This window comes from Heptranchias perlo, chromosome 36 (genome assembly GCF_035084215.1).
Source record: "Heptranchias perlo isolate sHepPer1 chromosome 36, sHepPer1.hap1, whole genome shotgun sequence".
Taxonomy (NCBI): Eukaryota; Metazoa; Chordata; class Chondrichthyes; order Hexanchiformes; family Hexanchidae; genus Heptranchias; species Heptranchias perlo.
In genome coordinates, this window is record NC_090360.1 from 23,873,854 (window position 1) to 23,901,807 (window position 27,954).

Sequence of the window (27,954 nt, forward strand, 5' to 3'; positions counted from 1 at the left end):
CAGTTTATTATAATCCACAGTGTACAGTTTATTATAATCCACAGTGTGCAGTTTATTATATTCTACAATGTGCAGTTTATTATAATCCACAGTGTGCAGTTTATTATAATCCACAGTGTGCAGTTTATTATAATCCACAGTGTGCAGTTTATTATCATCCACAGTGTGCAGTTTATTGTAATCCACAGTGTGCAGTTTATTATAATCCACAGTGTACAGTTTATTATATTCTACAATGTGCAGTCAGGATGGCCGAGCGGTCTAAGGCGCTGCGTTCAGGTCGCAGTCTCTTCTGGAGGCGTGCGTTCGAATCCCACTTCTGACATTGCTTACTTTTGGTTTAAACTAAAGTGGCAGGGGGTTGGGAACCTGAGCAGGGAGACAGAGGAAAGCGTAACAGGAAGGGACAGAAGGTATGGAGTAATAGGTAAAGTGTTAAAAAAGGAAAAAGCAGGAACTAAGCGTCACAAAACAGATTTGAAAGTTCTTTATCTGAATGCACGTAGCATTCGTAATAAAATGGACGAGTTAACGGCACAAATAACTACGTATGGGTATGATCTTGTGGCCATTCCAGAAACATGGCTGCAGGGTGACAACGACTGGGAATTAAATATGCCAGGGTATTTAACAATCAGGAAGGACAGGCAGGAAGGAAGGGGAGGTGGGGTGGCTATGTTAATAAAGGAAGGAATCACTGTAATACAGAGAAATGATATTGGGACAAAGCATCAAGATAATGAAACAGTTTGGGTGGAGATAAGGAATAATAAGGGAAAAAAAACATTAGTGAGCGTAGTATATAGGCCTCCTAATAGTTGCAACTCTGCTGGAAGAAGTATTAATCAGGAGATAGTCGGGGCATGTAATAAGGGAACAGCCATAATTATGGGGGATTTTAATTATCATATTAACTGGACAAATCAAATTGGGCAGAGCAGCCTTGAGGACGAGTTCATTGAGTGCATCAGGGATGGATTTCTTGAGCAGTATGTAACTGATCCTACAAGGGGGCAGGCAACCTTGGACCTGGTCCTGTGTAATGAGTCAGGATTAATTAATAATGTCCTAGTTAAGGATCCCCTTGGAACGAGCGACCACAACATGGTTGAATTCCATATCCAATTAGAGGGTGAGAAGGTTGATTCTCAAACAAGCGTACTGAGCTTGAATAAAGGAGACTATGATGGTATGAGAGCGGAATTGATTAAAGTGGACTGGGAAAATAGATTAAAGGGTAAGACGGTACATGAGCAGTGGTGTTCATTTAGGGAGTTATTTTACAACTTTCAAAATAAATATATTCCACTGAGGAAAAAAGGGTGTAAAAGAAATGACAGCCATCCGTGGCTAAGTAAAGAAATCAAGGATAGTATCCGACTAAAAACAAGGACATATAAGGTAGCCAAACTTAGTGGGAGGATAGAAGATTGGGAATTCTTCAAAAGACAGCAAAAAGTAACTAAAGGATTGATTAAGAAAGGGAAGTTAGATTATGAAAAGAAATTAGCAAAAAATATAAAAACAGATAGCAAGAGTTTCTATAGTTATATAAAAAGAAAAAGGGTGGCTAAGGCAAACATAGGTCCCTTAGAGGATGAGACCGGGAAATTAATGGTGGGAAACATGGAGATGGCAAAAATGCTGAACAAATATTTTGTTTCAGTCTTTACAGTAGAGGACACTAAGAATATCCCAACACTGGACAAACAGGGGACTCTCGGGGGGGAGGAGCTAAATACGATTAAAATCACTCAGGAGATGGTACTCAGTAAAATAATGGGACTCAAGGCGGATAAATCCCCTGGACCTGATGGCTTCCATCCTAGGGTCTTGAGGGAAGTGGCAGTAGGGATTGTGGATGCTTTGGTGATAGTTTTCCAAAATTCCCTGGACTCAGGAGAGGTCCCGGCAGATTGGAAAACTGCTAATGTAACACCGTTATTTAAAAAGGGTAGTAGGCTGGAAATTATAGGCCAGTTAGCTTAACATCTGTGGTGGGTAAAATTTTGGAGTCTATTATTAAGGAGACAGTAACGGAACATTTAGATAAGCATAATTTAATAGGACAAAGTCAGCATGGCTTTATGAAGGGGAAGTCATGTCTGACAAATTTGCTTGAGTTCTTCGAGGATATAACGTATAGGGTGGATAAAGGGGAACCAGTGGACATAGTGTATTTGGACTTCCAGAAGGCATTCGACAAGGTGCCACATAAAAGATTATTACTTAAGATAAAAAATCACGGGATTGTGGGTAATATTCTGGCATGGGTGGAGGATTGGTTATCGAACAGGAAGCAGAGAGTTGGGATAAATGGTTCATTTTCGGACTGGCAACCAGTAGCCGGTGGTGTTCCACAGGGGTCGGTGCTGGGTCCCCAACTCTTTACAATCTATATTAACGATTTGGAGGAGGGGACCGAGTGCAACATATCAAAATTTGCAGATGATACAAAGATGGGAGGGAAAGTAGAGAGTGAGGAGGACATAAAAACCTGCAAGGGGATATAGACAGGCTGGGTGAGTGGGCGGAGATTTGGCAGATGCAATATAATATTGGAAAATGTGAGGTTATGCACTTTGGCAGGAAAAATCAGAGAGCAAGTTATTTTCTTAATGGCGAGAGACTGGAAAGTACTGCAGTACAAAGGGATCTGGGGGTCCTAGTGCAAGAAAATCAAAAAGTTGGTATGCAGGTGCAGCAGGTGATCAAGAAAGCCAACGGAATGTTGGCTTTTATTGCTAGGGGGATAGAATATAAAAACAAGGAGGTATTGCTGCAGTTATATAAGGTATTGGTGAGACCGCACCTGGAATACTGCATACAGTTTTGGTCTCCATACTTAAGAAAATACATACTTGCTCTCGAGGCAGTACAAAGAAGGTTCACTCGGTTAATCCCGGGGATGAGGGGGCGGACATATGAGGAGAGGTTGAGTAGATTGGGACTCTACTCATTGGAGTTCAGAAGAATGAGAGGCGATCTTATTGAAACATATAAGATTGTGAAGGGTCTTGATCGGGTGGATGCAGTAAGGATGTTCCCAAAGATGGGTGAAACTAGAACTAGGGGGCATAATCTTAGAATAAGGGGCTGCTCTTTCAAAACTGAGATGAGGAGAAACTTCTTCACTCAGAGGGTGGTAGGTCTGTGGAATTTGCTGCCCCAGGAAGCTGTGGAAGCTACATCATTAAATAAATTTAAAACAGAAATAGACAGTTTCCTAGAAGTAAAGGGAATTAGGGGTTATGGGGAGCGGGCAGGAAATTGGACATGAAGCTGAGTTCGGATCGGTCAATGCCCTGTGGGTGGCGGAGAGGGCCCAGGGGCTATGTGGCCGGGTCCAGCTCCGACTTCTTGTGTTCTTTAGATTTGTGGTTGGGATCAGATCAGCCATGATCTTATTGAATGGCGGAGCAGGCTCGAGGGGCCGATTGGCCTACTCCTGCTCCAATTTCTTATGTTCTTATGTTCTTATTATAATCCACAGTGTGCAGTTTATTATATTCTACAATGTGCAGTTTATTATAATCCAGAGTGTTCAGTTTATTATAATCCACAGTGTACAGTTTATTATAATCCACAGTGTGCAGTTTATTATAATCCACAGTGTGCAGTTTATTATAATCCACAGTGTTCAGTTTATTATAATCCACAGTGTGCAGTTTATTATAATCCACAGTGTACAGTTTATTATAATCCACAGTGTGCAGTTTATTATAATCCACAGTGTGCAGTTTATTATAATCCACAGTGTGCAGTTTATTATAATCCACAGTGTGCAGTTTATTATAATCCACAGTGTGCAGTTTATTATAATCCACAGTGTGCAGTTTATTATAATCCACAGTGTGCAGTTTATTATAATCCACAGTGTGCAGTTTATTATAATCCACAGTGTGCAGTTTATTATAATCCACAGTGTGCAGTTTATTATAATCCACAGTGTACAGTTTATTATAATCCACAGTGTACAGTTTATTATAATCCACAATGTGCAGTTTATTATAATCCACAGTGTGCAGTTTATTATAATCCACAGTGTGCAGTTTATTATAATCCACAGTGTGCAGTTTATTATAATCCACAGTGTGCAGTTTATTATAATCCACAGTGTACAGTTTATTATAATCCACAGTGTGCAGTTTATTATAATCCACAGTGTACAGTTTATTATAATCCACAGTGTGCAGTTTATTATAATCCGCAGTGTGCAGTTTATTACAATCCACAGTGTACAGTTTTATTATAATCCACAGTGTGCAGTTTATTATAATCCGCAGTGTGCAGTTTATTATAACCCACAATGTACAGTTTTATTATAATCCACAGTGTGCAGTTTATTATAATCCACAATGTACAGTTTTATTATAATCCACAGTGTGCAGTTTATTATAATCCACAGTGTGCAGTTTATTATAATCCACAATGTGCAGTTTATTATAATCCACAATGTACAGTTTTATTATAATCCACAGTGTGCAGTTTATTATAATCCACAATGTACAGTTTTATTATAATCCACAGTGTGCAGTTTTATTATAATCCACAGTGTGCAGTTTATTATAATCCACAGTGTGCAGTTTATTATAATCCGCAGTGTGCAGTTTATTATAACCCACAATGTACAGTTTTATTATAATCCACAGTGTGCAGTTTATTATAATCCACAATGTACAGGTTTATTATAATCCACAGTGTGCAGTTTATTATAATCCACAATGTACAGTTTTATTATCAGCCACAATGTACAGTTTTATTATAATCCACAGTGTGCAGTTTATTATAATCCACAGTGTGCAGTTTATTATAATCCACAATGTACAGTTTTATTATAATCCACAGTGTGCAGTTTATTATAATCCACAGTGTGCAGTTTATTATAATCCACAATGTGCAGTTTATTATAATCCACAGTGTACAGTTTTATTATAATCCACAGTGTGCAGTTTATTATAATCCACAGTGTGCAGTTTATTACAATCCATAGTGTACAGTTTTATTGTAATCCACAGTGTGCAGTTTATTATAATCCACAATGTGCAGTTTATTATAATCCACAGTGTGCAGTTTATTATAATCCACAGTGTGTAGTTTATTATCATCCACAATCTGCAGTTTATTATAATCCACAGTGTACAGTTTATTATAATCCACAGTGTACAGTTTATTACAATCCACAGTGTACATTTTTATTATAATCCACAATGTACAGTTTATTATAATCCACAGTGTACAGTTTATTACAATCCACAGTGTACAGTTTATTATAATCCACAGTGTACAGTTTATTATAATCCACAGTGTGCAGTTTATTACAATCCACAGTGTACAGTTTATTACAATCCACAGTGTACAGTTTATTACAATCCACAGTGTACAGTTTATTATAATCCACAGTGTGCAGTTTATTATAATCCACAGTGTACAGTTTATTACAATCCACAGTGTACAGTTTATTACAATCCACAGTGTACAGTTTATTATAATCCACAGTGTACAGTTTATTATAATCCACAGTGTACAGTTTATTACAATCCACAGTGTACAGTTTTACTACAATCCACAATGTACAGTTTATTATAATCCACAGTGTACAGTTTATTATAATCCACAATGTACAGTTTATTATAATCCACAGTGTGCAGTTTATTATAATCCACAGTTTGCAGTTTATTATAATCCACAGTGTGCAGTTTATTATAATCCACAGTGTGCAGTTTATTATAATCCACAGTGTGCAGTTTATTATAATCCACAGTGTACAGTTTATTATAATTCACAGTGTACAGTTTATTATAATCCACAGTGTGCAGTTTATTATAATCCACAGTGTACAGTTTATTATAATCCACAGTGTGCAGTTTATTATAATCCACAGTGTACAGTTTATTATAATCCACAGTGTACAGTTTATTATAATCCACAGTGTACAGTTTATTACAATCCACATTGTACAGTTTATTATAATCCACAGTGTGCAGTTTATTATAATCCACAGTGTACAGTTTATTATAATCCACAGTGTACAGTTTATTATAATCCACAGTGTACAGTTTATTATAATCCACAGTGTACAGTTTATTATAATCCACAGTGTGCAGTTTATTATAATCCACAGTGTGCAGTTTATTATAATCCACAGTGTGCGGTTTATTATAATCCACAGTGTGCAGTTTATTATAATCCACAGTGTGCAGTTTATTATAATCCACAGTGTGCAGTTTATGAAAAATCCACAGTGTACAGTTTATTATAATCCACAGTGTGCAGTTTATTATAATCCACAGTGTGCAGTTTATTATAATCCACAGTGTGCAGTTTATTATAATCCACAGTGTGCAGTTTATTATAATCCACAGTGTGCAGTTTATTATAATCCACAGTGTACAGTTTATTATAATTCACAGTGCGCAGTTTATTATAATCCACAGTGTGCAGTTTATTATAATCCACAGTGAGCAGTTTATTATAATCCACAGTGTACAGTCTATTATAATCCATAGTGTGCAGTTTATTATAATCCACAGTGTGCAATTTATTATAATCCACAGTGTGCAGTTTATTATAATCCACAGTGTGCAGTTTATTATAATCCACAGTGTGCAGTTTATTATAATCCACAGTGTGCAGTTTATTATAATCCACAGTGTGCAATTTATTATAATCCACGGAGTGCAGTTTATTATAATCCACAGTGTGCAGTTTATTATAATCCACAGTGTGCAATTTATTATAATCCACAGTGTACAGTTTATTATAATCCACAGTGTGCAGTTTATTATAATCCACAGTGTACAGTTTATTATAATCCACAGTGTACAGTTTATTATAATCCACAGTGTGCAGTTTATTATAATCCACAGTGTGCAGTTTATTATAATCCGCAGTGTACAGTTTATTATAATCCACCGTGTGCAGTTTATTATAATCCACAGTGTGCGGTTTATTATAATCCACAGTGTGCGGTTTATTATAATCCACAGTGTACAGTTTATTATAATCCACAGTGTACAGTTTGTTATAATCCACAGTGTGCAGTTTATTATAATCCACAGTGTGCAGTTTATTATAATCCACAGTGTGCAGTTTATTATAATCCACAGTGTACAGTTTATTATAATACACAGTGTGCAGTTTATTATAATCCACAGTGTGCAGTTTATTATAATCCACAGTGTACAGTTTATTATAATCCACAGTGTGCGGTTTATTATAATCCACAGTGTACAGTTTATTATAATCCACAGTGTGCGGTTTATTATAATCCACAGTGTGCAGTTTATTATAATCCACAGTGTACAGTTTATTATAATCCACAATGTACAGTTTATTATAACCCACAGTGTACAGTTTATTATAATCCACAGTGTACAGTTTATTATAATCCACAGTGTGCAGTTTATTATAATCCACAGTGTGCAGTTTATTATAATCCACAGTGTACAGTTTATTATAATCCACAGTGTGCAGTTTATTATAATCCACAGTGTGCAGTTTATTATAATCCACAGTGTGCAGTTTATTATCATCCACAGTGTGCAGTTTATTGTAATCCACATTGTGCAGTTTATTATAATCCACAGTGTACAGTTTATTATAATCCACATTGTACAGTTTATTATAATCCACAGTGTGCAGTTTATTATATTCTACAATGTGCAGTTTATTATCATCCACAGTGTGCAGTTTATTATAATCCACAGTGTGCAGTTTATTATAATCCACAGTGTGCAGTTTATTATATTCTACAATGTACAGTTTATTATAATCCACAGTGTGCAGTTTATTATATTCTACAATGTACAGTTTATTATAATCCACAGTGTGCAGTTTATTATATTCTACAATGTACAGTTTATTATAATCCACAGTGTGCAGTTTATTATAATCCACAGTGTGCAGTTTATTATAATCCACAGTGTGCAGTTTATTATAATCCACAGTGTGCATTTTATTATAATCTACAGTGTGCAGTTTATTATCATCCACAGTGTGCAGTTTATTATCATCCACAGTGTGCAGTTTATTATAATCCACAGTGTACAGTTTATTATAATCCACAGTGTGCAGTTTATTATATTCTACAATGTGCAGTTTATTATAATCCACAGTGTGCAGTTTATTATAATCCACAGTGTGCAGTTTATTATAATCCACAGTGTGCAGTTTATTATCATCCACAGTGTGCAGTTTATTGTAATCCACAGTGTGCAGTTTATTATAATCCACAGTGTACAGTTTATTATATTCTACAATGTGCAGTCAGGATGGCCGAGCGGTCTAAGGCGCTGCGTTCAGGTCGCAGTCTCTTCTGGAGGCGTGCGTTCGAATCCCACTTCTGACATTGCTTACTTTTGGTTTAAACTAAAGTGGCAGGGGGTTGGGAACCTGAGCAGGGAGAGAGAGGAAAGCGTAACAGGAAGGGACAGAAGGTATGGAGTAATAGGTAAAGTGTTAAAAAAGGAAAAAGCAGGAACTAAGCGTCACAAAACAGATTTGAAAGTTCTTTATCTGAATGCACGTAGCATTCGTAATAAAATGGACGAGTTAACGGCACAAATAACTACGTATGGGTATGATCTTGTGGCCATTACAGAAACATGGCTGCAGGGTGACAACGACTGGGAATTAAATATGCCAGGGTATTTAACAATCAGGAAGGACAGGCAGGAAGGAAGGGGAGGTGGGGTGGCTATGTTAATAAAGGAAGGAATCACTGTAATACAGAGAAATGATATTGGGACAAAGCATCAAGATAATGAAACAGTTTGGGTGGAGATAAGGAATAATAAGGGAAAAAAAACATTAGTGAGCGTAGTATATAGGCCTCCTAATAGTTGCAACTCTGCTGGAAGAAGTATTAATCAGGAGATAGTCGGGGCATGTAATAAGGGAACAGCCATAATTATGGGGGATTTTAATTATCATATTAACTGGACAAATCAAATTGGGCAGAGCAGCCTTGAGGACGAGTTCATTGAGTGCATCAGGGATGGATTTCTTGAGCAGTATGTAACTGATCCTACAAGGGGGCAGGCAACCTTGGACCTGGTCCTGTGTAATGAGTCAGGATTAATTAATAATGTCCTAGTTAAGGATCCCCTTGGAACGAGCGACCACAACATGGTTGAATTCCATATCCAATTAGAGGGTGAGAAGGTTGATTCTCAAACAAGCGTACTGAGCTTGAATAAAGGAGACTATGATGGTATGAGAGCGGAATTGATTAAAGTGGACTGGGAAAATAGATTAAAGGGTAAGACGGTACATGAGCAGTGGTGTTCATTTAGGGAGTTATTTTACAACTTTCAAAATAAATATATTCCACTGAGGAAAAAAGGGTGTAAAAGAAATGACAGCCATCCGTGGCTAAGTAAAGAAATCAAGGATAGTATCCGACTAAAAACAAGGACATATAAGGTAGCCAAACTTAGTGGGAGGATAGAAGATTGGGAATTCTTCAAAAGACAGCAAAAAGTAACTAAAGGATTGATTAAGAAAGGGAAGTTAGATTATGAAAAGAAATTAGCAAAAAATATAAAAACAGATAGCAAGAGTTTCTATAGTTATATAAAAAGAAAAAGGGTGGCTAAGGCAAACATAGGTCCCTTAGAGGATGAGACCGGGAAATTAATGGTGGGAAACATGGAGATGGCAAAAATGCTGAACAAATATTTTGTTTCAGTCTTTACAGTAGAGGACACTAAGAATATCCCAACACTGGACAAACAGGGGACTCTCGGGGGGGAGGAGCTAAATACGATTAAAATCACTCAGGAGATGGTACTCAGTAAAATAATGGGACTCAAGGCGGATAAATCCCCTGGACCTGATGGCTTCCATCCTAGGGTCTTGAGGGAAGTGGCAGTAGGGATTGTGGATGCTTTGGTGATAGTTTTCCAAAATTCCCTGGACTCAGGAGAGGTCCCGGCAGATTGGAAAACTGCTAATGTAACACCGTTATTTAAAAAGGGTAGTAGGCTGGAAATTATAGGCCAGTTAGCTTAACATCTGTGGTGGGTAAAATTTTGGAGTCTATTATTAAGGAGACAGTAACGGAACATTTAGATAAGCATAATTTAATAGGACAAAGTCAGCATGGCTTTATGAAGGGGAAGTCATGTCTGACAAATTTGCTTGAGTTCTTCGAGGATATAACGTATAGGGTGGATAAAGGGGAACCAGTGGACATAGTGTATTTAGACTTCCAGAAGGCATTCGACAAGGTGCCACATAAAAGATTATTACTTAAGATAAAAAATCACGGGATTGTGGGTAATATTCTGGCATGGGTGGAGGATTGGTTATCGAACAGGAAGCAGAGAGTTGGGATAAATGGTTCATTTTCGGACTGGCAACCAGTAGCCGGTGGTGTTCCACAGGGGTCGGTGCTGGGTCCCCAACTCTTTACAATCTATATTAACGATTTGGAGGAGGGGACCGAGTGCAACATATCAAAATTTGCAGATGATACAAAGATGGGAGGGAAAGTAGAGAGTGAGGAGGACATAAAAACCTGCAAGGGGATATAGACAGGCTGGGTGAGTGGGCGGAGATTTGGCAGATGCAATATAATATTGGAAAATGTGAGGTTATGCACTTTGGCAGGAAAAATCAGAGAGCAAGTTATTTTCTTAATGGCGAGAGACTGGAAAGTACTGCAGTACAAAGGGATCTGGGGGTCCTAGTGCAAGAAAATCAAAAAGTTGGTATGCAGGTGCAGCAGGTGATCAAGAAAGCCAACGGAATGTTGGCTTTTATTGCTAGGGGGATAGAATATAAAAACAAGGAGGTATTGCTGCAGTTATATAAGGTATTGGTGAGACCGCACCTGGAATACTGCATACAGTTTTGGTCTCCATACTTAAGAAAATACATACTTGCTCTCGAGGCAGTACAAAGAAGGTTCACTCGGTTAATCCCGGGGATGAGGGGGCGGACATATGAGGAGAGGTTGAGTAGATTGGGACTCTACTCATTGGAGTTCAGAAGAATGAGAGGCGATCTTATTGAAACATATAAGATTGTGAAGGGTCTTGATCGGGTGGATGCAGTAAGGATGTTCCCAAAGATGGGTGAAACTAGAACTAGGGGGCATAATCTTAGAATAAGGGGCTGCTCTTTCAAAACTGAGATGAGGAGAAACTTCTTCACTCAGAGGGTGGTAGGTCTGTGGAATTTGCTGCCCCAGGAAGCTGTGGAAGCTACATCATTAAATAAATTTAAAACAGAAATAGACAGTTTCCTAGAAGTAAAGGGAATTAGGGGTTATGGGGAGCGGGCAGGAAATTGGACATGAAGCTGAGTTCGGATCGGTCAATGCCCTGTGGGTGGCGGAGAGGGCCCAGGGGCTATGTGGCCGGGTCCAGCTCCGACTTCTTGTGTTCTTTAGATTTGTGGTTGGGATCAGATCAGCCATGATCTTATTGAATGGCGGAGCAGGCTCGAGGGGCCGATTGGCCTACTCCTGCTCCAATTTCTTATGTTCTTATGTTCTTATTATAATCCACAGTGTGCAGTTTATTATATTCTACAATGTGCAGTTTATTATAATCCAGAGTGTTCAGTTTATTATAATCCACAGTGTACAGTTTATTATAATCCACAGTGTGCAGTTTATTATAATCCACAGTGTGCAGTTTATTATAATCCACAGTGTTCAGTTTATTATAATCCACAGTGTGCAGTTTATTATAATCCACAGTGTACAGTTTATTATAATCCACAGTGTGCAGTTTATTATAATCCACAGTGTGCAGTTTATTATAATCCACAGTGTGCAGTTTATTATAATCCACAGTGTGCAGTTTATTATAATCCACAGTGTGCAGTTTATTATAATCCACAGTGTGCAGTTTATTATAATCCACAGTGTGCAGTTTATTATAATCCACAGTGTGCAGTTTATTATAATCCACAGTGTGCAGTTTATTATAATCCACAGTGTGCAGTTTATTATAATCCACAGTGTACAGTTTATTATAATCCACAGTGTACAGTTTATTATAATCCACAATGTGCAGTTTATTATAATCCACAGTGTGCAGTTTATTATAATCCACAGTGTGCAGTTTATTATAATCCACAGTGTGCAGTTTATTATAATCCACAGTGTGCAGTTTATTATAATCCACAGTGTACAGTTTATTATAATCCACAGTGTGCAGTTTATTATAATCCACAGTGTACAGTTTATTATAATCCACAGTGTGCAGTTTATTATAATCCGCAGTGTGCAGTTTATTACAATCCACAGTGTACAGTTTTATTATAATCCACAGTGTGCAGTTTATTATAATCCGCAGTGTGCAGTTTATTATAACCCACAATGTACAGTTTTATTATAATCCACAGTGTGCAGTTTATTATAATCCACAATGTACAGTTTTATTATAATCCACAGTGTGCAGTTTATTATAATCCACAGTGTGCAGTTTATTATAATCCACAATGTGCAGTTTATTATAATCCACAATGTACAGTTTTATTATAATCCACAGTGTGCAGTTTATTATAATCCACAATGTACAGTTTTATTATAATCCACAGTGTGCAGTTTTATTATAATCCACAGTGTGCAGTTTATTATAATCCACAGTGTGCAGTTTATTATAATCCGCAGTGTGCAGTTTATTATAACCCACAATGTACAGTTTTATTATAATCCACAGTGTGCAGTTTATTATAATCCACAATGTACAGGTTTATTATAATCCACAGTGTGCAGTTTATTATAATCCACAATGTACAGTTTTATTATCAGCCACAATGTACAGTTTTATTATAATCCACAGTGTGCAGTTTATTATAATCCACAGTGTGCAGTTTATTATAATCCACAATGTACAGTTTTATTATAATCCACAGTGTGCAGTTTATTATAATCCACAGTGTGCAGTTTATTATAATCCACAATGTGCAGTTTATTATAATCCACAGTGTACAGTTTTATTATAATCCACAGTGTGCAGTTTATTATAATCCACAGTGTGCAGTTTATTACAATCCATAGTGTACAGTTTTATTGTAATCCACAGTGTGCAGTTTATTATAATCCACAATGTGCAGTTTATTATAATCCACAGTGTGCAGTTTATTATAATCCACAGTGTGTAGTTTATTATCATCCACAATCTGCAGTTTATTATAATCCACAGTGTACAGTTTATTATAATCCACAGTGTACAGTTTATTACAATCCACAGTGTACATTTTTATTATAATCCACAATGTACAGTTTATTATAATCCACAGTGTACAGTTTATTACAATCCACAGTGTACAGTTTATTATAATCCACAGTGTACAGTTTATTATAATCCACAGTGTGCAGTTTATTACAATCCACAGTGTACAGTTTATTACAATCCACAGTGTACAGTTTATTACAATCCACAGTGTACAGTTTATTATAATCCACAGTGTGCAGTTTATTATAATCCACAGTGTACAGTTTATTACAATCCACAGTGTACAGTTTATTACAATCCACAGTGTACAGTTTATTATAATCCACAGTGTACAGTTTATTATAATCCACAGTGTACAGTTTATTACAATCCACAGTGTACAGTTTTACTACAATCCACAATGTACAGTTTATTATAATCCACAGTGTACAGTTTATTATAATCCACAATGTACAGTTTATTATAATCCACAGTGTGCAGTTTATTATAATCCACAGTTTGCAGTTTATTATAATCCACAGTGTGCAGTTTATTATAATCCACAGTGTGCAGTTTATTATAATCCACAGTGTGCAGTTTATTATAATCCACAGTGTACAGTTTATTATAATCCACAGTGTACAGTTTATTATAATCCACAGTGTGCAGTTTATTATAATCCACAGTGTACAGTTTATTATAATCCACAGTGTGCAGTTTATTATAATCCACAGTGTACAGTTTATTATAATCCACAGTGTACAGTTTATTATAATCCACAGTGTACAGTTTATTACAATCCACATTGTACAGTTTATTATAATCCACAGTGTGCAGTTTATTATAATCCACAGTGTACAGTTTATTATAATCCACAGTGTACAGTTTATTATAATCCACAGTGTACAGTTTATTATAATCCACAGTGTACAGTTTATTATAATCCACAGTGTGCAGTTTATTATAATCCACAGTGTGCAGTTTATTATAATCCACAGTGTGCGGTTTATTATAATCCACAGTGTGCAGTTTATTATAATCCACAGTGTGCAGTTTATTATAATCCACAGTGTGCAGTTTATTATAATCCACAGTGTGCAGTTTATGAAAAATCCACAGTGTACAGTTTATTATAATCCACAGTGTGCAGTTTATTATAATCCACAGTGTGCAGTTTATTATAATCCACAGTGTGCAGTTTATTATAATCCACAGTGTGCAGTTTATTATAATCCACAGTGTGCAGTTTATTATAATCCACAGTGTACAGTTTATTATAATTCACAGTGCGCAGTTTATTATAATCCACAGTGTGCAGTTTATTATAATCCACAGTGAGCAGTTTATTATAATCCACAGTGTACAGTCTATTATAATCCATAGTGTGCAGTTTATTATAATCCACAGTGTGCAATTTATTATAATCCACAGTGTGCAGTTTATTATAATCCACAGTGTGCAGTTTATTATAATCCACAGTGTGCAGTTTATTATAATCCACAGTGTGCAGTTTATTATAATCCACAGTGTGCAATTTATTATAATCCACGGAGTGCAGTTTATTATAATCCACAGTGTGCAGTTTATTATAATCCACAGTGTGCAATTTATTATAATCCACAGTGTACAGTTTATTATAATCCACAGTTTGCAGTTTATTATAATCCACAGTGTACAGTTTATTATAATCCACAGTGTGCAGTTTATTATAATCCACAGTGTGCAGTTTATTATAATCCACAGTGTACAGTTTATTATAATACACAGTGTGCAGTTTATTATAATCCACAGTGTGCAGTTTATTATAATCCACAGTGTACAGTTTATTATAATCCACAGTGTGCGGTTTATTATAATCCACAGTGTACAGTTTATTATAATCCACAGTGTGCGGTTTATTATAATCCACAGTGTGCAGTTTATTATAATCCACAGTGTACAGTTTATTATAATCCACAATGTACAGTTTATTATAACCCACAGTGTACAGTTTATTATAATCCACAGTGTACAGTTTATTATAATCCACAGTGTGCAGTTTATTATAATCCACAGTGTGCAGTTTATTATAATCCACAGTGTACAGTTTATTATAATCCACAGTGTGCAGTTTATTATAATCCACAGTGTGCAGTTTATTATAATCCACAGTGTGCAGTTTATTATCATCCACAGTGTGCAGTTTATTGTAATCCACATTGTGCAGTTTATTATAATCCACAGTGTACAGTTTATTATAATCCACATTGTACAGTTTATTATAATCCACAGTGTGCAGTTTATTATATTCTACAATGTGCAGTTTATTATCATCCACAGTGTGCAGTTTATTATAATCCACAGTGTGCAGTTTATTATAATCCACAGTGTGCAGTTTATTATATTCTACAATGTACAGTTTATTATAATCCACAGTGTGCAGTTTATTATATTCTACAATGTACAGTTTATTATAATCCACAGTGTGCAGTTTATTATATTCTACAATGTACAGTTTATTATAATCCACAGTGTGCAGTTTATTATAATCCACAGTGTGCAGTTTATTATAATCCACAGTGTGCAGTTTATTATAATCCACAGTGTGCATTTTATTATAATCTACAGTGTGCAGTTTATTATCATCCACAGTGTGCAGTTTATTATCATCCACAGTGTGCAGTTTATTATAATCCACAGTGTACAGTTTATTATAATCCACAGTGTGCAGTTTATTATATTCTACAATGTGCAGTTTATTATAATCCACAGTGTGCAGTTTATTATAATCCACAGTGTGCAGTTTATTATAATCCACAGTGTGCAGTTTATTATCATCCACAGTGTGCAGTTTATTGTAATCCACAGTGTGCAGTTTATTATAATCCACAGTGTACAGTTTATTATATTCTACAATGTGCAGTCAGGATGGCCGAGCGGTCTAAGGCGCTGCGTTCAGGTCGCAGTCTCTTCTGGAGGCGTGCGTTCGAATCCCACTTCTGACATTGCTTACTTTTGGTTTAAACTAAAGTGGCAGGGGGTTGGGAACCTGAGCAGGGAGAGAGAGGAAAGCGTAACAGGAAGGGACAGAAGGTATGGAGTAATAGGTAAAGTGTTAAAAAAGGAAAAAGCAGGAACTAAGCGTCACAAAACAGATTTGAAAGTTCTTTATCTGAATGCACGTAGCATTCGTAATAAAATGGACGAGTTAACGGCACAAATAACTACGTATGGGTATGATCTTGTGGCCATTACAGAAACATGGCTGCAGGGTGACAACGACTGGGAATTAAATATGCCAGGGTATTTAACAATCAGGAAGGACAGGCAGGAAGGAAGGGGAGGTGGGGTGGCTATGTTAATAAAGGAAGGAATCACTGTAATACAGAGAAATGATATTGGGACAAAGCATCAAGATAATGAAACAGTTTGGGTGGAGATAAGGAATAATAAGGGAAAAAAAACATTAGTGAGCGTAGTATATAGGCCTCCTAATAGTTGCAACTCTGCTGGAAGAAGTATTAATCAGGAGATAGTCGGGGCATGTAATAAGGGAACAGCCATAATTATGGGGGATTTTAATTATCATATTAACTGGACAAATCAAATTGGGCAGAGCAGCCTTGAGGACGAGTTCATTGAGTGCATCAGGGATGGATTTCTTGAGCAGTATGTAACTGATCCTACAAGGGGGCAGGCAACCTTGGACCTGGTCCTGTGTAATGAGTCAGGATTAATTAATAATGTCCTAGTTAAGGATCCCCTTGGAACGAGCGACCACAACATGGTTGAATTCCATATCCAATTAGAGGGTGAGAAGGTTGATTCTCAAACAAGCGTACTGAGCTTGAATAAAGGAGACTATGATGGTATGAGAGCGGAATTGATTAAAGTGGACTGGGAAAATAGATTAAAGGGTAAGACGGTACATGAGCAGTGGTGTTCATTTAGGGAGTTATTTTACAACTTTCAAAATAAATATATTCCACTGAGGAAAAAAGGGTGTAAAAGAAATGACAGCCATCCGTGGCTAAGTAAAGAAATCAAGGATAGTATCCGACTAAAAACAAGGACATATAAGGTAGCCAAACTTAGTGGGAGGATAGAAGATTGGGAATTCTTCAAAAGACAGCAAAAAGTAACTAAAGGATTGATTAAGAAAGGGAAGTTAGATTATGAAAAGAAATTAGCAAAAAATATAAAAACAGATAGCAAGAGTTTCTATAGTTATATAAAAAGAAAAAGGGTGGCTAAGGCAAACATAGGTCCCTTAGAGGATGAGACTGGGAAATTAATGGTGGGAAACATGGAGATGGCAAAAATGCTGAACAAATATTTTGTTTCAGTCTTTACAGTAGAGGACACTAAGAATATCCCAACACTGGACAAACAGGGGACTCTCGGGGGGGAGGAGCTAAATACGATTAAAATCACTCAGGAGATGGTACTCAGTAAAATAATGGGACTCAAGGCGGATAAATCCCCTGGACCTGATGGCTTCCATCCTAGGGTCTTGAGGGAAGTGGCAGTAGGGATTGTGGATGCTTTGGTGATAGTTTTCCAAAATTCCCTGGACTCAGGAGAGGTCCCGGCAGATTGGAAAACTGCTAATGTAACACCGTTATTTAAAAAGGGTAGTAGGCTGGAAATTATAGGCCAGTTAGCTTAACATCTGTGGTGGGTAAAATTTTGGAGTCTATTATTAAGGAGACAGTAACGGAACATTTAGATAAGCATAATTTAATAGGACAAAGTCAGCATGGCTTTATGAAGGGGAAGTCATGTCTGACAAATTTGCTTGAGTTCTTCGAGGATATAACGTATAGGGTGGATAAAGGGGAACCAGTGGACATAGTGTATTTAGACTTCCAGAAGGCATTCGACAAGGTGCCACATAAAAGATAATTACTTAAGATAAAAAATCACGGGATTGTGGGTAATATTCTGGCATGGGTGGAGGATTGGTTATCGAACAGGAAGCAGAGAGTTGGGATAAATGGTTCATTTTCGGACTGGCAACCAGTAGCCGGTGGTGTTCCACAGGGGTCGGTGCTGGGTCCCCAACTCTTTACAATCTATATTAACGATTTGGAGGAGGGGACCGAGTGCAACATATCAAAATTTGCAGATGATACAAAGATGGGAGGGAAAGTAGAGAGTGAGGAGGACATAAAAACCTGCAAGGGGATATAGACAGGCTGGGTGAGTGGGCGGAGATTTGGCAGATGCAATATAATATTGGAAAATGTGAGGTTATGCACTTTGGCAGGAAAAATCAGAGAGCAAGTTATTTTCTTAATGGCGAGAGACTGGAAAGTACTGCAGTACAAAGGGATCTGGGGGTCCTAGTGCAAGAAAATCAAAAAGTTGGTATGCAGGTGCAGCAGGTTATCAAGAAAGCCAACGGAATGTTGGCTTTTATTGCTAGGGGGATAGAATATAAAAACAAGGAGGTATTGCTGCAGTTATATAAGGTATTGGTGAGACCGCACCTGGAATACTGCATACAGTTTTGGTCTCCATACTTAAGAAAAGACATACTTGCTCTCGAGGCAGTACAAAGAAGGTTCACTCGGTTAATCCCGGGGATGAGGGGGCGGACATATGAGGAGAGGTTGAGTAGATTGGGACTCTACTCATTGGAGTTCAGAAGAATGAGAGGCGATCTTATTGAAACATATAAGATTGTGAAGGGTCTTGATCGGGTGGATGCAGTAAGGATGTTCCCAAAGATGGGTGAAACTAGAACTAGGGGGCATAATCTTAGAATAAGGGGCTGCTCTTTCAAAACTGAGATGAGGAGAAACTTCTTCACTCAGAGGGTGGTAGGTCTGTGGAATTTGCTGCCCCAGGAAGCTGTGGAAGCTACATCATTAGATAAATTTAAAACAGAAATAGACAGTTTCCTAGAAGTAAAGGGAATTAGGGGTTATGGGGAGCGGGCAGGAAATTGGACATGAAGCTGAGTTCGGATCGGTCAATGCCCTGTGGGTGGCGGAGAGGGCCCAGGGGCTATGTGGCCGGGTCCAGCTCCGACTTCTTGTGTTCTTTAGATTTGTGGTTGGGATCAGATCAGCCATGATCTTATTGAATGGCGGAGCAGGCTCGAGGGGCCGATTGGCCTACACCTGCTCCAATTTCTTATGTTCTTATGTTCTTATTATAATCCACAGTGTGCAGTTTATTATATTCTACAATGTGCAGTTTATTATAATCCAGAGTGTTCAGTTTATTATAATCCACAGTGTACAGTTTATTATAATCCACAGTGTGCAGTTTATTATAATCCACAGTGTGCAGTTTATTATAATCCACAGTGTTCAGTTTATTATAATCCACAGTGTGCAGTTTATTATAATCCACAGTGTACAGTTTATTATAATCCACAGTGTGCAGTTTATTATAATCCACAGTGTGCAGTTTATTATAATCCACAGTGTGCAGTTTATTATAATCCACAGTGTGCAGTTTATTATAATCCACAGTGTACAGTTTATTATAATCCACAGTGTACAGTTTATTATAATCCACAATGTGCAGTTTATTATAATCCACAGTGTGCAGTTTATTATAATCCACAGTGTGCAGTTTATTATAATCCACAGTGTGCAGTTTATTATAATCCACAGTGTGCAGTTTATTATAATCCACAGTGTACAGTTTATTATAATCCACAGTGTGCAGTTTATTATAATCCACAGTGTACAGTTTATTATAATCCACAGTGTGCAGTTTATTACAATCCACAGTGTACATTTTTATTATAATCCACAATGTACAGTTTATTATAATCCACAGTGTACAGTTTATTACAATCCACAGTGTACAGTTTATTATAATCCACAGTGTACAGTTTATTATAATCCACAGTGTGCAGTTTATTACAATCCACAGTGTACAGTTTATTACAATCCACAGTGTACAGTTTATTACAATCCACAGTGTACAGTTTATTATAATCCACAGTGTGCAGTTTATTATAATCCACAGTGTACAGTTTATTACAATCCACAGTGTACAGTTTATTACAATCCACAGTGTACAGTTTATTATAATCCACAGTGTACAGTTTATTATAATCCACAGTGTACAGTTTATTACAATCCACAGTGTACAGTTTTACTACAATCCACAATGTACAGTTTATTATAATCCACAGTGTACAGTTTATTACAATCCACAGTGTACAGTTTATTATAATCCACAATGTACAGTTTATTATAATCCACAGTGTGCAGTTTATTATAATCCACAGTTTGCAGTTTATTATAATCCACAGTGTGCAGTTTATTATAATCCACAGTGTGCAGTTTATTATAATCCACAGTGTGCAGTTTATTATAATCCACAGTGTACAGTTTATTATAATCCACAGTGTACAGTTTATTATAATCCACAGTGTGCAGTTTATTATAATCCACAGTGTACAGTTTATTATAATCCACAGTGTGCAGTTTATTATAATCCACAGTGTACAGTTTATTATAATCCACAGTGTACAGTTTATTATAATCCACAGTGTACAGTTTATTACAATCCACATTGTACAGTTTATTATAATCCACAGTGTGCAGTTTATTATAATCCACAGTGTACAGTTTATTATAATCCACAGTGTACAGTTTATTATAATCCACAGTGTACAGTTTATTATAATCCACAGTGTACAGTTTATTATAATCCACAGTGTGCAGTTTATTATAATCCACAGTGTGCAGTTTATTATAATCCGCAGTGTGCAGTTTATTATAACCCACAATGTACAGTTTTATTATAATCCACAGTGTGCAGTTTATTATAATCCACAATGTACAGTTTTATTATAATCCACAGTGTGCAGTTTATTATAATCCACAGTGTGCAGTTTATTATAATCCACAATGTGCAGTTTATTATAATCCACAATGTACAGTTTTATTATAATCCACAGTGTGCAGTTTATTATAATCCACAATGTACAGTTTTATTATAATCCACAGTGTGCAGTTTTATTATAATCCACAGTGTGCAGTTTATTATAATCCACAGTGTGCAGTTTATTATAATCCGCAGTGTGCAGTTTATTATAACCCACAATGTACAGTTTTATTATAATCCACAGTGTGCAGTTTATTATAATCCACAATGTACAGGTTTATTATAATCCACAGTGTGCAGTTTATTATAATCCACAATGTACAGTTTTATTATCAGCCACAATGTACAGTTTTATTATAATCCACAGTGTGCAGTTTATTATAATCCACAGTGTGCAGTTTATTATAATCCGCAGTGTGCAGTTTATTATAACCCACAATGTACAGTTTTATTATAATCCACAGTGTGCAGTTTATTATAATCCACAATGTACAGTTTTATTATAATCCACAGTGTGCAGTTTATTATAATCCACAGTGTGCAGTTTATTATAATCCACAATGTGCAGTTTATTATAATCCACAGTGTACAGTTTTATTATAATCCACAGTGTGCAGTTTATTATAATCCACAGTGTGCAGTTTATTACAATCCATAGTGTACAGTTTTATTGTAATCCACAGTGTGCAGTTTATTATAATCCACAATGTGCAGTTTATTATAATCCACAGTGTGCAGTTTATTATAATCCACAGTGTGTAGTTTATTATCATCCACAATCTGCAGTTTATTATAATCCACAGTGTACAGTTTATTATAATCCACAGTGTACAGTTTATTACAATCCACAGTGTACATTTTTATTATAATCCACAATGTACAGTTTATTATAATCCACAGTGTGCAGTTTATTATAATCCGCAGTGTGCAGTTTATTATAACCCACAATGTACAGTTTTATTATAATCCACAATGTGCAGTTTATTATAATCCACAATGTACAGTTTTATTATAATCCACAGTGTGCAGTTTATTATAATCCACAGTGTGCAGTTTATTATAATCCACAATGTGCAGTTTATTATAATCCACAGTGTACAGTTTTATTATAATCCACAGTGTGCAGTTTATTATAATCCACAGTGTGCAGTTTATTACAATCCATAGTGTACAGTTTATTATAATCCACAGTGTACAGTTTATTATAATCCACAGTGTGCAGTTTATTATAATCCACAGTGTGCAGTTTATTATAATCCGCAGTGTGCAGTTTATTATAACCCACAATGTACAGTTTTATTATAATCCACAGTGTGCAGTTTATTATAATCCACAATGTACAGTTTTATTATAATCCACAGTGTGCAGTTTATTATAATCCACAGTGTGCAGTTTATTATAATCCACAATGTGCAGTTTATTATAATCCACAATGTACAGTTTTATTATAATCCACAGTGTGCAGTTTATTATAATCCACAATGTACAGTTTTATTATAATCCACAGTGTGCAGTTTTATTATAATCCACAGTGTGCAGTTTATTATAATCCACAGTGTGCAGTTTATTATAATCCGCAGTGTGCAGTTTATTATAACCCACAATGTACAGTTTTATTATAATCCACAGTGTGCAGTTTATTATAATCCACAATGTACAGTTTTATTATAATCCACAGTGTGCAGTTTATTATAATCCACAGTGTGCAGTTTATTATAATCCACAATGTGCAGTTTATTATAATCCACAGTGTACAGTTTTATTATAATCCACAGTGTGCAGTTTATTATAATCCACAGTGTGCAGTTTATTACAATCCATAGTGTACAGTTTTATTGTAATCCACAGTGTGCAGTTTATTATAATCCACAATGTGCAGTTTATTATAATCCACAGTGTGCAGTTTATTATAATCCACAGTGTGTAGTTGATTATCATCCACAATCTGCAGTTTATTATAATCCACAGTGTACAGTTTATTATAATCCACAGTGTACAGTTTATTACAATCCACAGTGTACATTTTTATTATAATCCACAATGTACAGTTTATTATAATCCACAGTGTACAGTTTATTACAATCCACAGTGTACAGTTTATTATAATCCACAGTGTACAGTTTATTATAATCCACAGTGTGCAGTTTATTACAATCCACAGTGTACAGTTTATTACAATCCACAGTGTACAGTTTATTACAATCCACAGTGTACAGTTTATTATAATCCACAGTGTGCAGTTTATTATAATCCACAGTGTACAGTTTATTACAATCCACAGTGTACAGTTTATTACAATCCACAGTGTACAGTTTATTATAATCCACAGTGTGCAGTTTATTATAATCCACAGTGTAAAGTTTATTACAATCCACAGTGTACAGTTTTACTACAATCCACAATGTACAGTTTATTATAATCCACAGTGTACAGTTTATTACAATCCACAGTGTACAGTTTATTATAATCCACAATGTACAGTTTATTATAATCCACAGTGTGCAGTTTATTATAATCCACAGTGTACAATTTATTATAATCCACAGTGTACAGTTTATTACAATCCACAGTGTACAGCTTATTATAATCCACAATGTACAGTTTATTATAATCCACAGTGTACAGTTTATTACAATCCACAGTGTACAGTTTATTATAATCCACAATGTACAGTTTATTATAATCCACAGTGTACAGTTTTATTATAATCCACAGTGTACAGTTTATTATAATCCACAGTGTGCAGTTTATTATAATCCACAATGTACAATTTATTATAATCCACAGTGTACAGTTTATTACAATCCACAGTGTACAGTTTATTATAATCCACAATGTACAGTTTATTATAATCCACAGTGTACAGTTTATTACAATCCACAGTGTACAGTTTATTATAATCCACAATGTACAGTTTATTATAATCCACAGTGTACAGTTTATTACAATCCACAGTGTACAGTTTATTATAATCCACAATGTACAGTTTATTATAATCCACAGTGTACAGTTTATTATAATCCACAGTGTGCAGTTTATTATAATCCACAGTGTGCAGTTTATTATATTCCACAGTGTACAGTTTATTATAATCCACAGTGTGCAGTTTATTATAATCCACAGTGTGCAGTTTATTATAATCCACAGTGTGCAGTTTATTATAATCCACAGTGTGCAGTTCATTATATTCCACAGTGTGCAGTTTATTATATTCCACAGTGTACAGTTTATTATAATCCACAGTGTGCAGTTTATTATAATCCACAGTGTGCAGTTTATTATAATCCACAGTGTGCAGTTTATTATAATCCACAGTGTGCAGTTTATTATAATCCACAGTGTGCAGTTTATTTTAATCCACAGTGTGCAGTTTATTATATTCCACAGTGTGCAGTTGATTATAATCCACAGTGTGCAGTTTATTATAATCCACAGTGTGCAGTTTATTATAATCCACAGTGTACAGTTTATTATAATCCACAGTGTGCAGTTTATTATAATCCACAGTGTACAGTTTATTATAATCCACAATGTACAGTTTATTATAATCCACAATGTACAGTTTATTAAAAAGCACCGTGCGCAGTTTATTTTGAATTATGGACAGTTTGATATTGTGATGCGTAATTTACAGTTTGATGCTGTAATGCATCATGTTCATTGTGGTACTGTAATGATTTGTGTTCATTCTGACATGATTAATGATGATCATTCTAATATTGAATCAGAATCATAGAATGGTTACAGCACAGAAGGAGATCCCTGAGCCCTGGTTGGCTCTTTATCAGAGTAATCCAGTTCGTCGCATTCCCCCCCATCTTTCACGTAGCTCTGCAAATGTTTTCTCTTCAAGTATTTATCCATTTCCTTTTTGAAAGCCACAATTGAATCTGCTTCCACCACCCTTTCAGGCAATGCATTCCAGATCAGAACTACTCGCTGCGTAATAATGTTTTTCCTCATGTCGCCTTTGGTTCTTTTGACAATCACCTTAAATCTGTGTCCTCTGGTTCTCGACCCTTCCGCCAATGGGAACAGTTTCTCTTTGTTTACTTTATTTGATCTCTTAATGATTTTGAACACCTCTGTTAAATCTCCTCTTAACCTTCTCTGCTCTAATGAGAACAACCCCAGCTTCTCCAGTCTATCCAAGTAACTGAAGTCTCTCATCCCTGATAGCTTTTTGGCAACCAAAGGTATTAAGGGATATGGGCCAAAGGCAGGTATATGGAGTTAGATCACAGATCAGCCATGATCTTATCAAATGGCGGAGCAGGCACGAGGGGCTGAATGGCCTATTCCTGTTCCTATCTTCCTAGGACTATGGTTCATGAAGTCATCCTGGTGCTCACCCCCCTGCCAAATTAATTTAAACCCTCCCCTACAGCACTAGTGAATCTCCCCGTGTGGACATTGGTCCCAGCTCTGTCGAGGTGCAACCTGTCCGTCCTGAACAGATCCGTCCTGCCCCAGAACTGGTCCCAACGCTCCAGGAATCTGAAGCTCTCCCTCCTGCACCATGTCTCTAGCTACAGATTACTCCATTTGAGGTCCTGCTTTTTAACTTCCTCCCTACCTCCTGAAACTCTGATCGCAAGACCTCGACCCTTTTCTTTCCTATGTCGTTGGTACCCACGTGGACCATGACTTCTGGCTGTTCACCTTCACCCTGTAGAATATTCTGCACCCTCTCCACGGTGTCCTTTACCCTGGCTTCATGGAGGCAACACACCAGGCGGGACTCACGTCGACGGTCACAGAAACGCCGGTCTGCCCCGCTGACTATCGAACCCCCTGTGTCTACTGCATTTCTACACTTCACTGTGTCCCCCTGTGCAGTCCTTTGCCCCATGATGCCATGCTCAGGACTGCACTCCTTCGAGGTGTCGTCACCCTCACTGGTATTCAATGCTGAGTTTGAGAGTGCAACACACCCAGAGGATTCCTGCACTGCCTGCCTCTTCCCGCCCTTTGGGATGGCCGCCCACTTGCTATCCTGAACTCTCTGTGGCTGCGGGGTGAGCACCTCCTGGAACGTACGATCCAGGAAACCTTCAGCCTCTCTTATGCTCTGCTGTGACTCCAGCCGCCCCTCAAACTCAGAAACCCTCAGCTTGAGCTCGAGCAACTGGAGGCATTTCCTGCACACGTGGCTCTCCAGGACACATGGAGCGTCCTAAAGTTCCCACATGGCGCAGGAATTGCAGGCAGTGGGTCTCAGCTGCCCGTCCATTATATTCAGAAACCTTTTATTCCGAAACTCCCTTTAGATACTCGATTATTATTAATTTACTTACTGTTCACCTACCCCGATTAACCGACCCTTTTACTCCGGGTCTCTCAGAGCTCCTCCTCTCTGTTCACTGTGAATGGGGAAAGAGGAGAGTCCCCTGGTGCTCAGCACTGCTTCTCTCCACTAAATGATCCATTTATTTATCGATAATTACTTTTTTAGTCTGTTGTGTTTCTTATTACTATGAAAAAATAATTAGCACCTAATTCCAACTCAAGTTCACAATCCTCTCTCTTCTTCAACAGATAATCTTTTACTTTAAACATTTTTTGAGGACAACAGTTACAACAGATCAATCAGCTCACAGTAATCACCCTCTGTTCAGGCGATCACTGACAGCTGATTGTCTGTTAACTGCCACTGACTTGCAGTTTCTGTTGAAGTTTTAAAGTTCTACATTAAATTTAAACTAAATTTTAATTTCAATTTGCCCACTACTTTACCACAGTGTCACACTCTCACCAAATTCTCAAGTTACACTCGGTTTATGATCCACTCTGTTCGATGCACTCTGTTGTAATGAATCGTGTTCATACTGATTTTGTAATAAAGCTTGTACATTCTGATACTGCAATGAATCGTGTACATTTTGATATTGTAATGTATCTTGTACAGTTTGATATGCTAATGTAATTTTTTTTTATTCGTTCATGGGATGTGGGCATCGCTGGCGAGGCCGGCATTATTGCCCATCCCTAGTTGCCCCTTGAGAAGGTGGTGGTGAGCCGCCTTCTTGAACCGCTGCAGTCCGTGTGGTGAAGGTTCTCCCACAGTGCTGTTAGGAAGGGAGTTCCAGGATTTTGACCCAGCGACGATGAAGGAACGGCGATATATTTCCAAGTCGGGATGATGTGTGACTTGGAGGGGAACGTGCAGGTGGTGTTGTTCCCATGTACCTGCTGCCCTTGTCCTTCTAGGTGGTAGAGGTCGCGGGTTTGGCAGGTGCTGTCGAAGAAGCCTTGGCGAGTTGCTGCAGTGCATCCTGTGGATGGTACACACTGCAGCCACAGTGCGCCGGTGGTGAAGGGAGTGAATGTTTAGGGTGGTGGATGGGGTGCCAATCAAGCGGGCTGCTTTGTCCTGGATGGTGTCGAGCTTCTTGAGTGTTGTTGGAGCTGCACTCATCCAGGCAAGTGGAGAGTATTCCATCACACTCCTGACTTGTGCCTTGTAGATGGTGGAAAGGCTTTGGGGAGTCAGGAGGTGAGTCACTCGCCGCAGAATACCCAGCCTCTGACCTGCTCTTTGATATTGTAGTGAATCATGTGAAGTCTGAATCATAGAATCATAGAGTCATAGAATCATAGAAAGTTACGACACAGAAGGAGGCCATTCGGCCCATCGTGTCCGTGCCAGCCAAAAAGGAGCTTAGTCCCATTTTCCAGCACTTGGTCCGTAGCCCTGTAGGTTACAGCACTTCAAGTGCACATCCAAATACTTTTTAAATGTGATGAGGGTTTCTGCCTCTACCACCCTCTCAGACAGTGAGTTCCAGACCCCACCATCCGAGAGTCATAGAGTCATAGAGTTATACAGCACGGATAGAGGCCCTTCGGCCCATCGTGTCCGCGCCGGCCATCAAGCCCAGTCTAATCTAATCCCATATTCCAGCATTTGGTCCGTAGCCTTGTATGCTATGGCATTTCAAGT

The 27,954-nt window shown here is 37.2% G+C and overlaps 3 non-coding genes across 3 annotated transcripts; all 3 read left to right on the forward strand.

Moving 5' to 3' along the window:
- Positions 1-242: 242 nt before the first annotated feature.
- trnal-cag (transfer RNA leucine (anticodon CAG)) lies at positions 243-325 on the forward strand. The gene has a single exon. It is a non-coding gene; the product is annotated as a tRNA-Leu (tRNA).
- Positions 326-8,267: 7,942 nt separating this feature from the next.
- Positions 8,268-8,350, forward strand: trnal-cag (transfer RNA leucine (anticodon CAG)). Its single transcript has one exon. It is a non-coding gene; the product is annotated as a tRNA-Leu (tRNA).
- A 7,726-nt stretch (positions 8,351-16,076) lies between these two features.
- Positions 16,077-16,159, forward strand: trnal-cag (transfer RNA leucine (anticodon CAG)). Its single transcript has one exon. It is a non-coding gene; the product is annotated as a tRNA-Leu (tRNA).
- The last annotated feature ends 11,795 nt before the right edge of the window (positions 16,160-27,954 follow it).